Here is a 14,911-nt window from a genome sequence, read left to right as displayed (position 1 = left end):
ATATATATATATATATATATATATATATCTCAATGCCAAAAGGTCTGTGCAAAGCCTATCATACATCCAATCAATAGATTTTACCCTCATCAGCCAGATATATAGGAAATGAATGGAGTACAGCGTAGCCGTCACGTCACATGTCAGCTCTTGAAGCCCACATGTAACATGGGGACGTCTGGTATGTATCTGCCGTCATCACATCATCTCCAAGGTCACTCCTGATTGTAAGGTTAACTCCTGAACCTTCAGCCTGCCGTCTATCAATTTCCTCCCACTTCACAATAGTCGTTCTATGGTGGCATTATCCTCTATTGTTTTCCCAGGGTGGAAGTAGAAAATTAGGGCTCCATTCACACGGCAGAATATCCGGAAACATTTAGAACAGACATTCTGTGTGCGGCAGGTACCGAATAAACAGTCGGCGCTAGGACCGCTCAGAATTACGACGTCTCCAAAGACAGCAATGCATTTCCGAGAGGATTCTGTCAAAAGAATAAACATGTCTGGAATTAGATTTTTTTTTTTTTTGCTGCGGAAAATCTGCCATTGAAAACAATAGGGGGCTGCTGCACCAGAATCTCTGAGCGAAATATTTACTCTGGATCCACTTGGAAATTCTTTCTTGTGATAGAATTTCCGAGTGGAATTTGGTGGAAAAATTCCCCTCGGAAATTCTGTTGCAGCAGAGTCTCATTGGGGGAGATTTATCAAAGGATTTAAACTGGTTTTTCCTCTCTAAATTTGTCGCACAGAAAGTCGCAGTCTAAATATGTGCGACTTTTTCACGATTTTTGCTTTAGAGGATTTTGGAGGAACATGATGCATTCTAGTCTATTTTAGACAGAAAAATGCATTGGTGCTGAATTTATCAACAGCGAATTTTCGGCTAAAAAGTTGCATTGGCCAAAAGTACACTGAAATGTCAGACCATACTGGAGAAGGTTTAAATATAGACTAAACCATAGATCCCGAAGTCTGTGCGTGGAATTTATCAAGGGCCGTGCGACTTTTGATAAATTAAGCGCACAATAGACCGGCCTAACCCTCTGAAGGTTGGTCTATATTGATGCGGGACATAGACAGCTTTGATAAATCTCCCTCATTGTTTTTAAAGGGATTCTGCTGCACCGTTTCCGAAATTCCAATTTCAGCAGCTTCAGAAAGAATTGACATGTAAGTTTTTTCTGCAGAATACACTCGGATATGCATTGCTGTCAATCCAAATTGATCCTAGCGCCGGCATGTTCTGCTGGCACCCGCTGTCTGCTGAATGTCTGCCCGTAACATTCCGACGTGTGAACATAGCCTTAAAGGGGTACTACGCCCCTAGACATCTTATCCCCTATCCAGCGGCGGGATCTCCCTGCTGCACCGGTGTTCGTTTAGATGTCACGGCCACTCCCCTCAATGCAAGTCTATGGGAGAGGGCATGGTGCCCGTCATGCCCCCTCCCGTAGACTTGCATTAAGAGGGCATGACGTCACGATCCTCCACCCTGCATCGCCAGTCATCCAGCCCCGCGATCAGACATCTTATCCCCTATCCTTTGGATAGGGGTTAAGATGCCTAGGGGCGGAGTACCCCTTTAAAGGATTCCCCAACAATTGTGATAGCAGCTATTACATGTAGAAAATTTGCATATAGGACAGATGGTGACAGCATCCGATGGTCATGGCTGCTAGCTGTCATTCTTCATAGCTAAATCCCTACTTGTACACTAGGCCTATATATGTGTATATATATATATATCTCAGAAAACCACCTAAAATGTCATTGAAAAGTAGTTTTCTTTGGGGGGTGGGTGGGGGGTCTTCTCAAAAGAAATGGTCACTGTGCATAATATATGGTGACCTAAAAAATAATTCCTCTGCGGGGGGTTGGTCTTCTGAAAGAGTTGGTCTTTTAGACAGTGTGCTGTGCTTAAGCGGTTTTAAAAATGTACACGAATAGGAAAAGTCAAGTAAGGATAAAGCTTTTTCGTATCATCGCGTTCCTATTTATCATACAGAGGGTTAATCTGCAGATGTCACATGCTGAAAGACCTGACACAGCTCAGTTTTTGCCTATTATCATCTCTCAGCTGGGACCAGTGATGGTCAGTAGCTCTGCAATACTGCCATCTGCTGTCAGGATGTGGCCATGCAGCACTTGTCATGTACACAGAAGCAGAAATTTCCAATTTGTTGGGTATTGTCTCGAGTGGTAGTGGTGGTGGCGGCAGTGACACCAAACAATCTTCATTGCAAAAATGTGAATATTACACACAAGCTGCATGCTGTTAATGAAGGTATAATTCCTATATATTCACTGTATAAGGCAGTGTTTCCCAACCAGTGTGCCTCCAGCTGTTTTAAAACTGCAACTCCTAGAATGCCCGGACAGTCTTTGGCTGGTGCTGACTAACACTAGGACCTTGTGTGTTAATAATAAAATAAATATTATATATATATCTATCTATCTATCTATATATATATAAAACTCAACATGTGTATGTATGTGTGTATGTTCCACAAAAACTCCCAAACGGCTAAAGATATTAACATGAAACTTGGCACACATGTTACTTATATGTCACCAACAAACATAGGATAGGTGATTTAACCCTTACCCACCCCCATTTGCCAGGGGCGGGGTTTATGTTTAAAGTCCCATACAAGTCTATGGGAAATATATGTTACTGCATAACTTCCAAACGGCTGGAGATATTTCGATAATACTTGGTCACATGTTACTTATATGTCCACATAAAATATAGGACAGTTAATTTAACCCTTAACTACCCCCATTTGTGAGGGTCGGGGTTTTTATTTAAAGTCCCATGCAAATCAATGGGAAATGTATGTTCCCACATAACTTCTGTACAGCTGGAGATATTTCAATACCTGGTACACATATTATGGGTAGAGATATGAGGACGGGATAGGAGGTCAGGATAGGAGGTCGAGATAGGAGGTCGGGATATGAGGACGGGATAGGAGGTCGGGATAGGAGGACGGGATATGAGGACGGCATAGGAGGTAGAGATAGGAGGTCGATATATGAGGATGGGAAAGGAGGTCGGGATAGGAGGATGGGAAAGGAGGACGGGATAGGAGGACGAGATAGGAGGACGGGATAAGAGGTCGAGATAGTAGGTCGAGATATGACAACGGGAAAGGAGGTCGAGATAGGAGGTCTGGATATGAGGACTGGATAGGAGGACGGGATAGGAGGACGGCATAGGAGATTGGGATAGGAGGTCGAGATAGGAGGTCGGAATAGGAGGACGGGATATGATGATGTATAGGAGGTCGGGACAGGAGTTCAGGATAGGAGATCGGGATATGGGGTTGGGATATGACAACAATATATGAAGACGGGATATGAAGTCAAAAGCTTCCTCCTTTGTTTATTTTCCTCCCCAACAAGGATTAGGAAGGAAAAACCAGGCAAACGCCGGGTACTCAGCTAATATATATATATATAATATTTTTTATTTTTATAGATATAATTTTGTTATTAGTAATAATAAAACAGTATTATTCTACAATGCTCCCTCATGTACTGGCCCTCCATTGCCTAGAGCAGTGTTTTCTAACCAGTGTGCCTCCAGCTGCTGCAAAACTACAACTCCCAGCATGCCCGGACAGCCATTGGCTGTCCGGGCATGCTGGGAGTTGTAGTTTTGCAACAAGATGGAAGTACCCTGGTTGGGAAACTCTGGTGTAAGGTATAGGGAATGTCACATCTGGTATTTGCAGGTCTGGTCCGGTAATGCTGACTAACATGTTGCTGTCTAGACATGGCCTTTTTACTGTCCTACAATTTGCTTTTTAGGCTAAGTTCACACCACGGAATGTCCACACGGAAAATCTCTGTGCGGACGTTCCGCAGACGGCTCACAGACGGCTATGCATTCCGCGCGGAGTCCGCAGAAAGAATGGACGTGGAAATTCCTCTGTATACACAGCGCAGCAGAATCCCATTGAATACAATAGGACTCTGCTGCTGCAGAATCTTCAGCCGAATTCCTATGTGAAATTCCGCACGGAAATTCCGGACTTGTGAACATGGCCTTAACTGTACGTTGATATATACAGGATCCCCTGCAAATTATCCCCTGTGGGTTTAGCTGTTGTGTATTTTCCATAGCGGAAAATCTGCAGCAGATTTAATTGACTTCAATGGGGTCTGCTACAGATTTTCCACTGTAGAAAATCCACCGCAGCTATACCAGCAAATGAAGTCCTGCTTCTAATCCTCCCATGTGAACGTATCCTAAACAGAGCTGATTTTTCAAAATACTGCACCACCTTTGTCTGCAGGTTGTGTGTGGTATTGCAGCTTAGTTCCACTGAAGTGAATAGAGCCAAGTTGTAATACCTTGAGAAAGCCACGCAATAGTGGTGAAAAATGTAGGGGTTGACAGGCTTAGATTTTAGCAGCAGTTAGGTCTCTATAAGGATCACTAGACAGCAGATAGGGGAGCAAGTGTGTGGCTTCAGTCTCGGTAGAGCCACAATCTGTGGTGTAGAGCCCTGCATTGGGATTGGGATTGGGACCCAACCCAAAACGTGCGGGCGGTCAGGATGCCACTGCGGGCTGGTACGGGCGGTCAGGCACCATGCCTGCGGGTCCTGCAAATCCTACAAAATCCCGCAGCAGACTCAGTCTCAGCCCCACCCTCCGCTTACAGGAACCAGCTTCTGCCTTAATTCCAGACTCACCAGGGTGGGACTGCTGCTCCTCCCAACTTGTCTCCTCCCCCTGCTGCCATTGCCACCATTTTATGTATTTGGATCCCCCGCGCAGCCTGCCCTGGAGGATCCGTCCATCTTCTTGTGCCGCCGCCGCCCAGGCCCTGTAGGTAGGTCAGAATGTCCAATCATATTGCAACACACACTCACTGTGTGCTGTGCTGCGGCCCCGGCAGCATCGGTGATCCCAGGTCCTCTGTGTCTGCACTCTGCAACACTGCTATACACATGGGGGGGGGGGGTATGTGCAGAGTAGACTGCAGACAGAGCATTGCACCCTAGTGTCTTCTACAGACCTTGGAGTGCAATGCTCTGCAGTCTGCACATACCCTCCCATGTTTATAGCAGTGTGTGTCTATGTGGTGTGGCTGGGGTGTGAGGTGCAGGGCAGATGTTGTTACCCTAGGGGCAGATGGTATTAACCCCTTGTGTTTGAGACGCCAGGGCGTGGTTTATCCTTAACCACCCGAAGGTATACCGCACGGGGGCAATGAAGACACTGCTGCCAAGTTACGGACAACAGTAGCTTTACTGAGGGTAGACAGTTGGAACAGTCTATGCAGTACAGCCAGGGCCCAAGGAGGTGACCAGTGACAAAGAGGCCTCACAGGCTTGCTGGGACTTGTAGTTGGATGGGAGAATTTAGTGCAGGCCACGCTGGGTAGACAGATGACTTGACTGACTTGTGATTGACAGGACGGTGACAGGACTTTATCTTAACATATCTAGTAGAGACCAATATATGGAGGGTGGAATTTGACCACTAACTCATAGACTCGTATGCTTGATTATTTAGTAACATATGAAAAAAAGGCCTTTATTGCTGTCGGTGCTCATCTGGAGAGTCAGATTGAAGAAATACAAGCTTTCAAAAGCAATCCTGAATTCTCGAATTTGGAACAAAGGTTACAGAAACACATAGAAAATTTTCAATCAGATATTAAAGAAAGGAAACATAACAAATATATTAGGGACAGGAGAGACTTTGATACTGGTCAAATTTACATCAAAAGACCACAAAACAATTATATTAACCAATATACAGATATTTCGGAGTCTGAGATATCTGAATCTGACGAGACCTCAAACGTGCCCACACGAGCATTTAATCCGACAACGAAACCTAAATACAAAAACAAACGTAGAAATCCTAATAGACGTCCCTACCAAAAGGGCACCACAGCATACGCTCAAGGATCCACCCAGGGAAATCACTCTGTGAACCAGTTCCACAGTGCAGGAACTCATCCCCAAGTAACATGCCATCCTGGACCCTCCCAAAGAAATCCAGATGGGACAAACATGATGGGAGTACATCCCCAATCGACATGCTATTCTGGCACAACTCAAGGAAATTTAGAAGGGATAAATATGATGGGGGTCTCTCCCCCTGTGTCCACCTTCTCCTCCTCTACTCATTCTGTGCCTTTAGCCCAACAGCCAGTGGTGACCACAGCTGTCCCAATGATGACTACTGGAACACTAAATTTACCAACACCAGCAACTTTTTTAGGGGGAGGAGTCCAACTTCGAGACCGGGAGAAATGGGCTTATCCCTCCCAGTCGAGATAAAAAGGGATGAAATGCAGGTTATTAACCTGTCTTCTCATGAATTAACATCCTCTCAGACTGATATTTTAAAGAAAGGTCTATCATATGTCCCAACACCTTCCTATAACTCCTTCACCTGGATAAAAGACATAAACCTCTTCGCTAGAAAATTAGCCCTCCATAAGATGCATAAGAACAGAGAATCTAATCTGTCTACAAATAGGGAGCGTGATGAAAGAGCTATGTTGGATCTTGTAGATCTTCTAGAGGAGAATGACACAGGAGTCAGAAGGATGGAGCCCCCTTTTTCGGATTTAAGACCAAAGTCTAGGACCACACCACCCCTTAGCCAGTATGGAAACATACAAACCTTTGTGGATATGGTTACGAATGACTTAGGGAAAATCAAGAATTCCAGTAGATCTCGGAATTTTACAGTGGCGGAGTCCAAGGCTTTAAAAGAATTGGAGCAAAATCAGCAAATTATTATAAAACCCTCTGACAAAGGAGGAAATGTCGTAATTATGAATAAGATTGATTACAAGAATATGGTATTGAGACTAATAAAGGACCCTTCCACCTATAAGAAATTAGACAACAATCCCACTGAGGTGTATGTGACGGAGCTTAAAACCATCTTGACAGATGCTAAGACAAACTGTTTGATAACAGAGGATGAATTCCGGGTTATGTTTAACCCTAAACCAACCATAGCTACTCTATATGCACTACCGAAGGTACATAAACAGAAAACCCCTATCCCTGGACGACCTATCGTTTCAGGGAATGAAAATTTGACAGAGGGGATAAGTGTGTATGTGGACCAGATTCTGGCCCCCTTTGTGGCGGCCCTCCCTTCGTACATCAAAGATACAGGAGATGCTGTCACTCGACTCCAGGAAATTTCTTTTCCGCCCCAAACCCTTATAGCAAGCCTCGATGTTGAGGCGCTATACACCAATATAAAGCATGATTTGGGCTTGGAGGCAGTTCGACACTTTCTATCCACAAGAGGCACACAATACACCAGTCACAATGAATTTGTTTTATGTTTACTTCATTTCCTTCTCACTCACAATTACTTTTTATTTGATGGCCACTTTTATTTACAATGTAAAGGCACCGCTATGGGCACTACTTGTGCACCTAATTTCGCTAATCTCTTTCTAGGGTGGTGGGAGGACACTATAGTTTTTTCTGACACCTTACACAAGTACACTAGTCACGTTTTATTTTGGGGTAGATTTATTGATGATATTTTATTATTTTGGGATGGCACTATCACCTTATTCAATGAGTTTGTCACGGCACTCAATCAAAATAATATAGGTATGCACTTTACACACGAAATACATGAAAACACTCTTAACTTCTTGGATCTAAAAATCACTCTGGACCCGAGTGGCAGTATTCATACAAAGATATTTAGGAAACCGACTTCCACCAATAGTTTCCTACAATGGAGAAGTCATCATCCGGTAGCCCTAAAGAGAGGCATCCCAGTTGGGCAATACTTGCGAGCGAGACGCAATTGCTCATATAATGAAGCCTTTCTGGCAGAGAGCAAATTGTTATATCAGAGATTTATATCTCGAGGATATCCAAAGAAAGTTCTACATAGGGCTTTTGCCCGAGCTAGGGACACTCCGAGAAATGAATTACTCACCACTAACAAAAGATCTACGACAGTACCGGGGCAGAAGATTGTGAGATGTATAGGTACCTTTGATCAAAACAATCGCCGGGTAATGGACGTTTTGCGGAAATATTGGCCCATTTTGATGGCAGATTGCGATCTGAGAGAAGTACTTACCGACTATCCGTCTGTCACATTCAGACGAGGGAGAAACATTAGAGAGCACCTAGTAAAGAGCCACTACTCTGACCATGTGGAAGAAACGTGGTTGAGGTCCACCATTATTGGTTCCTATCCATGTGGAAGTTGCTCTTTTTGTCAGAGAGTCCCCAAAACAAAGGACTTTACGAATCCCATTGATGGACGAAGATATGTGATTAGGGAATTTATCAATTGTCAAACCTCCGGTATTGTCTATATAGCTCAATGTGGATGCCCTATGATTTATGTAGGAAAAACCACTCAACAGTTCAGAAGAAGGATCTCTCAGCATATAAGCACGATACGAACTAGAGCAGATACACCTCTAGCAAGACATTTTTGGTCCCATCATGGGGGGAATTGGTCCTGTTTGAGATTTTTTGGCTTGGCCAGACCACGCTTAGGACCAAGACGTGGCAATCTGGATAAAAAGCTTCTACAAGAAGAAGCTAAGTGGATTTACCGACTGAAATCTATGTCTCCTTTGGGCCTGAATGAAGGGTTCACCTTCAGCCCATTTATCTAATTAAGTTTACCTGCCTTAAATAAAATATAACACTATTTATAACAACCTATAATTATGGTATTTCATATACCTATTACGTGAGTGTCGCATTTAAGCCTTTTATTGGTGTCACAGCTATCACACTTCCTCTGGGATGCAAATTTTCATTATCGAATTCTCCTCTCCTTTTTATCAGTCTATTGACTCATTTAGCTTGATTTACCAGAATCTCATCATATCTATTCACATAGATGAGATCAGAATAAACCTTTCTACTTTATTCCTTTGCCGAATAAATCCATAATATGTATAACAATATATACAATTCAGTCCATTAAGTCTGTTGAATTATAAGTCTATACCAATCAATAGACATGAGTTTTCACTAAATTCTCTATGTTTTCGCGCATCTTTTCCGCGCATATGAAGGATTTCTAAGTTCTCGCGCAGATCGAGACGCGCAACCGGAAGTTTACTGTTAGCCGTCGGAGAACGGAGCATGCGCAGATGAGTCGAATTCGGCTCCTTCGTTCTATCACCTCGCGCACGAGATTCTGGCGCAGCACGTCATTGGCGATTTACCCTACGGGGATTCGCCGATGTACGTGCCAGTCAAGGCTCCGGAATTGCGATTGGGCACAAGAAACACAAACAGAGATTGGCTGATCCAATACAGAGATGTGGATTGGTCGATTTAAGTGTCACTTCTTAATACATGAGAGGCATTGGTGGAGAATTTATTATGTGTGAATCCCGACATCCTGTGACATCATTAAGGGAGGTTTTATAACCCCCTGCACGGCGTTTTTTAACTCAGTGCCTATCTACCTCTTGATAACGCTGCTGAGGCAGTGAAACATGTCGAGGGGGGCCATGTTAAGTTTTTAACTTTGAGCTCCATTGTCCTACAATAGCGCTGAATGCAGGTGATCTGCAGGCACCTCTTCTCCGCTCCAGTTTTCATTCAATCCATAGACCAGTTGGTCCAATTTATATGCATATAGAATCTAACAAGTAGGACGATATGGTGCTCTATATTTTTAAAACACCATTAAGTGCGACCCGATTTCAATAAAGATTGCACTTTTAAATTCACATTTTCTTGATATATGGGAAATAAAGGGTTTTTTTAGGACTTTATCTTACGTGCACTTGACTTGTGGCTGCAGGACTTGACTTGAGGCCTCCACTACTATGGACAAACACAATCTCGATGGTCACCTTGCCTTCTAGGCTGGGACATGTACCTAGGGCACCTCCATGAGGCTGACATGAGTGTCCCACGGCACATGGGACAAACTGGATTCAGTAATGGTCGGGCTCACAGTGACCACCACTTGTACAGCAGCTGCTTGCGCCACTGGGGGATCACGTGTAGGTGCCTGTTGGGCCGGCCAAACCTTCTCCTCAACAGGAGTAGGCCGAGGCACTTTGGTTGGTGCCCGTTGTTAGGCCAAACCTCCTCGACTACAGGAGTAGGTGTCACGATGCCGGCTGGCAGGAGGTGGATCCTCTGTGCCAGAGAGGGATTGGCGTGGACCGTGCTAGTGGATCGGTTCTAAGTCACTACTGGTTTTCACCAGAGCCCGCCGCAAAGCGGGATGGTCTTGCTGCGGCGGTAGTGACCAGGTCGTATCCACTAGCAACGGCTCAACCTCTCTGACTGCTGAAGATAGGCGCGGTACAAGGGAGTAGACAGAAGCAAGGTCGGACGTAGCAGAAGGTCGGGGCAGGCAGCAAGGATCGTAGTCGGGGGCAACGGCAGGAGGTCTGGAACACAGGCTAGGAACACACAAGGAAACGCTTTCACTGGCACAATGGCAACAAGATCCGGCGAGGGAGTGAAGGGGAAGTGAGGTATAAATAGGGAGTGCACAGGTGAACACACTAATTGGAACCACTGCGCCAATCAGCGGCGCAGTGGCCCTTTAAATCGCAGAGACCCGGCGCGCGCGCGCCCTAGGGAGCGGGGCCGCGCGCGCCGGGACAGGACAGACGGAGAGCGAGTCAGGTACGGGAGCCGGGATGCGCATCGCGAGCGGGCGCTACCCGCATCGCGAATCGCATCCCGGCTGGAGACGGTATCGCAGCGCACCGGGTCAGTGGAGCTGCCCGGAGCGCTGCGGTAGCGAGAGAGAAGCGAGCGCTCCGGGGAGGAGCGGGGACCCGGAGCGCTCGGCGTAACAGTACCCCCCCCCTTGGGTCTCCCCCTCTTCTTAGAGCCTGAGAACCTGAGGAGCAGACTTTTGTCTAGGATGTTGTCCTCAGGTTCCCAGGATCTCTCTTCAGGTCCACAGCCCTCCCAATCCACCAAAAAGAATTTTTTTCCTCTGACCGTCTTGGAGGCCAGTATCTCTTTCACTGAGAAGACGTCAGAAGAACCGGAGACAGGAGTGGGAGAAACTAATTTGGGAGAGAAACGGTTGATGATGAGTGGTTTAAGAAGAGAGACATGAAAGGCATTAGGAATACGGAGAGAAGGAGGAAGAAGAAGTTTGTAAGAGACAGGATTAATTTGGCACAAGACTTTGAAGGGACCAAGATAGCGTGGACCCAGTTTGTAACTGGGGACACGAAAGCGGACATATTTAGCGGAGAGCCATACCTTGTCTCCGGGAGCAAAAATGGGGGGAGCTCTTCTTTTCTTATCGGCAAACTTTTTCATGCGAGATGAAGCCTGTAAAAGAGAAACTTGGGTCTCTTTCCATATGGTGGAAAGATCACGAGTCATTTCATCTACAGCGGGCAAACCAGAGGGCAAGGGAGTAGGGAGGGGGGGAAGAGGGTGACGGCCGTACACCACGAAAAATGGGGATTTGGAGGAAGATTCAGAGACTCTAAAGTTATACGAGAATTCGGCCCATGGTAGAAGATCTGCCCAATCATCCTGGCGGGAGGAAACAAAATGTCGTAAATAATCACCCAAGACCTGGTTAATTCTTTCTACTTGTCCATTGGATTGAGGATGATATGCAGAAGAAAAGTTTAATTTAATCTTGAGTTGTTTACAGAGAGCCCTCCAGAATTTTGACACGAATTGGACGCCTCTATCCGAGACTATTTGTGTGGGCAACCCGTGAAGACGAAAAATGTGTACAAAAAATTGTTTAGCCAACTGAGGCGCTGAAGGAAGACCAGGAAGAGGGATGAAATGTGCCATCTTGGAGAATCGATCAACGACCACCCAAACAACAGTGTTGCCACGGGATGGGGGTAGGTCTGTAATAAAATCCATACCAATCAGAGACCAAGGCTGTTCGGGGACAGGCAGAGGATGAAGAAAACCAGCGGGCTTCTGGCGAGGAGTCTTATCCCGAGCACAGACAGTGCAGGCTCGCACAAAGTCCACGACATCCGTCTCCAGAGTCGGCCACCAATAGAAGCGAGAGATGAGTTGCACAGATTTCTTGATGCCTGTATGACCTGCGAGATGGGAGGAGTGACCCCATTTAAGGATTCCGAGGCGTTGGCGTGGAGAGACGAAGGTCTTTCCTGGAGGAGTTTGCCTGATGGAGGCTGGAGAAGTGGAGATCAGGCAGTCAGGAGGAATGATGTGTTGCGGAGAGAGTTCAACTTCCGAGGCATCCGAGGAACGAGAGAGAGCATCGGCCCTAATGTTCTTATCGGCAGGCCGAAAGTGAATTTCAAAATTAAATCGGGCAAAGAACAGAGACCACCTGGCCTGGCGAGGATTCAGCCGTTGGGCAGACTGGAGATAGGAGAGGTTCTTGTGATCGGTGTAAATAATAACAGGAAATCTTGATCCCTCCAGCAGATGCCTCCATTCCTCAAGTGCTAATTTAATGGCTAGAAGCTCTCGATCCCCGATGGAGTAGTTCCTCTCCGCCGGAGAGAAGGTCCTAGAAAAAAAACCACAAGTAACAGCATGCCCGGAAGAATTTTTTTGTAGAAGGACCGCTCCAGCTCCTACAGAGGAGGCATCAACCTCCAATAGGAAGGGTTTAGATGGGTCAGGTCTGGAGAGCACGGGAGCCGAAGAAAAGGCAGACTTGAGCCGTTTAAAGGCGTCTTCCGCTTGAGGAGGCCAAGACTTGGGATTGGCATTTTTTTTGGTTAAAGCCACGATAGGGGCCACAACGGTAGAAAAATGTGGAATAAATTGCCTGTAATAATTGGCGAACCCCAAAAAACGTTGGATAGCACGGAGTCCGGAGGGGCGTGGCCAATCTAAGACGGCAGAGAGTTTGTCTGGATCCATTTGTAGTCCCTGGCCAGAGACCAAGTATCCTAGGAAAGGAAGAGATTGGCATTCAAACAGACATTTCTCTATCTTGGCATAAAGTTGATTGTCACGAAGTCTCTGAAGAACCATACGGACATGCTGGCGGTGTTCTTCTAGATTGGCAGAAAAAATCAGGATATCGTCCAGATATACAACAACACAGGAGTATAAGAGATCACGAAAAATTTAATTAACAAAGTCTTGGAAGACGGCAGGGGCGTTGCACAGGCCAAAGGGCATGACCAGATACTCAAAGTGTCCATCTCTAGTGTTAAATGCCGTTTTCCATTCATCCCCCTCTCTGATGCGGATGAGATTATAAGCACCTCTTAAGTCCAGTTTGGTAAAGATGTGGGCACCTTGGAGGCGATCAAAGAGTTCAGAGATGAGGGGTAGGGGGTAGCGGTTCTTTATCGTGATTTTATTAAGACCGCGGTAGTCAATGCAAGGGCGTAGAGAGCCATCTTTTTTGGACACAAAGAAAAATCCGGCTCCGGCAGGAGAGGAGGATTTACGGATAAAGCCTTTTTTTAAATTTTCCTGGATGTACTCCGACATAGCAAGAGTCTCTGGGGCGGACAGAGGATAGATTCTGCCCCGGGGTGGGAGTAGTGCCCGGGAGGAGGTCAATAGGACAATCATAAGGCCTGTGAGGAGGTAGAGTCTCAGCTTGTTTTTTGCAAAAAACATCCGCAAAGTCCATATAGGCCTTAGGGAGACCGGTTACAGGGGGAACCACAGAGTCACGGCAAGGGGTACTGGGAACCGGTTTTAGGCAGTCCTTGAAACAAGAGGGCCCCCAACTCTTGATCTCCCCAGTGGACCAATCCAGGGTTGGGGAATGGAGTTGAAGCCAGGGTAGTCCAAGGAGGATTTCGGAAGTGCAATTGGGGAGGACCAAAAATTCAATCTTCTCGTGATGAGGTCCGATGCACATTAGAAGGGGCTCCGTGCGGAAACGTATGGTACAGTCCAATCTTTCATTGTTTACACAATTGATGTAGAGGGGTCTGGCGAGACTGGTCACTGGGATGTTGAACCTGTTGACGAGAGAGGCCAAAACAAAATTTCCTGCAGATCCGGAATCCAAGAAGGCCATAGTAGAGAAGGAGAAGGCAGAGGCAGATATCCGCACAGGCACAGTAAGACGTGGAGAAGCAGAGTAGACATCAAGGACTGTCTCACCTTTGTGCGGAGTCAGCGTACGTCTTTCCAGGCGGGGAGGACGGATAGGACAATCCTTCAGGAAGTGTTCGGTACTGGCACAGTACAGACAGAGATTCTCCATGCGGCGTCGTGTCCTCTCTTGAGGTGTCAGGCGAGACCGGTCGACCTGCATAGCCTCCACGGCGGGAGGCACAGGAACGGATTGCAGGGGACCAGAGGAGAGAGGAGCCGGGGAGAAAAAACGTCTTGTGCGAACAAAGTCCATATCCTGGCGGAGCTCCTGACGCCTTTCGGAAAAACGCATGTCAATGCGAGTGGCAAGATGGATGAGTTCATGTAGGTTAGCAGGGATTTCTCGTGCGGCCAGAACATCTTTAATGTTGCTGGATAGGCCTTTTTTAAAGGTCGCGCAGAGGGCCTCATTATTCCAGGATAATTCTGAAGCAAGAGTACGGAATTGTACGGCGTACTCGCCAACGGAAGAATTACCCTGGACCAGGTTCAACAGGGCAGTCTCAGCAGAAGAGGCTCGGGCAGGTTCCTCAAAGACACTTCGAATTTCTGAGAAGAAGGAGTGTATAGAGGCAGTGACGGGGTCATTGCGGTCCCAGAGCGGTGTGGCCCATGACAGAGCTTTTCCAGACAGAAGGCTGACTACGAAAGCCACCTTAGACCTTTCAGTAGGGAACTGGTCCGACATCATCTCCAAGTGCAGGGAACATTGGGAAAGAAAGCCACGGCAGAATTTAGAGTCCCCATCAAATTTATCCGGCAAGGATAGTCGTAGACCAGAAGCGGCCACTCGCTGCGGAGGAGGTGCAGGAGCTGGCGGAGGAGATGATTGCTGAAGCTGTGGTAGTAGCTGCTGT

This window comes from Hyla sarda, chromosome 10 (assembly GCF_029499605.1).
Source record: "Hyla sarda isolate aHylSar1 chromosome 10, aHylSar1.hap1, whole genome shotgun sequence".
Taxonomy (NCBI): Eukaryota; Metazoa; Chordata; class Amphibia; order Anura; family Hylidae; genus Hyla; species Hyla sarda.
This window is presented reverse-complemented; position numbering follows the sequence as displayed.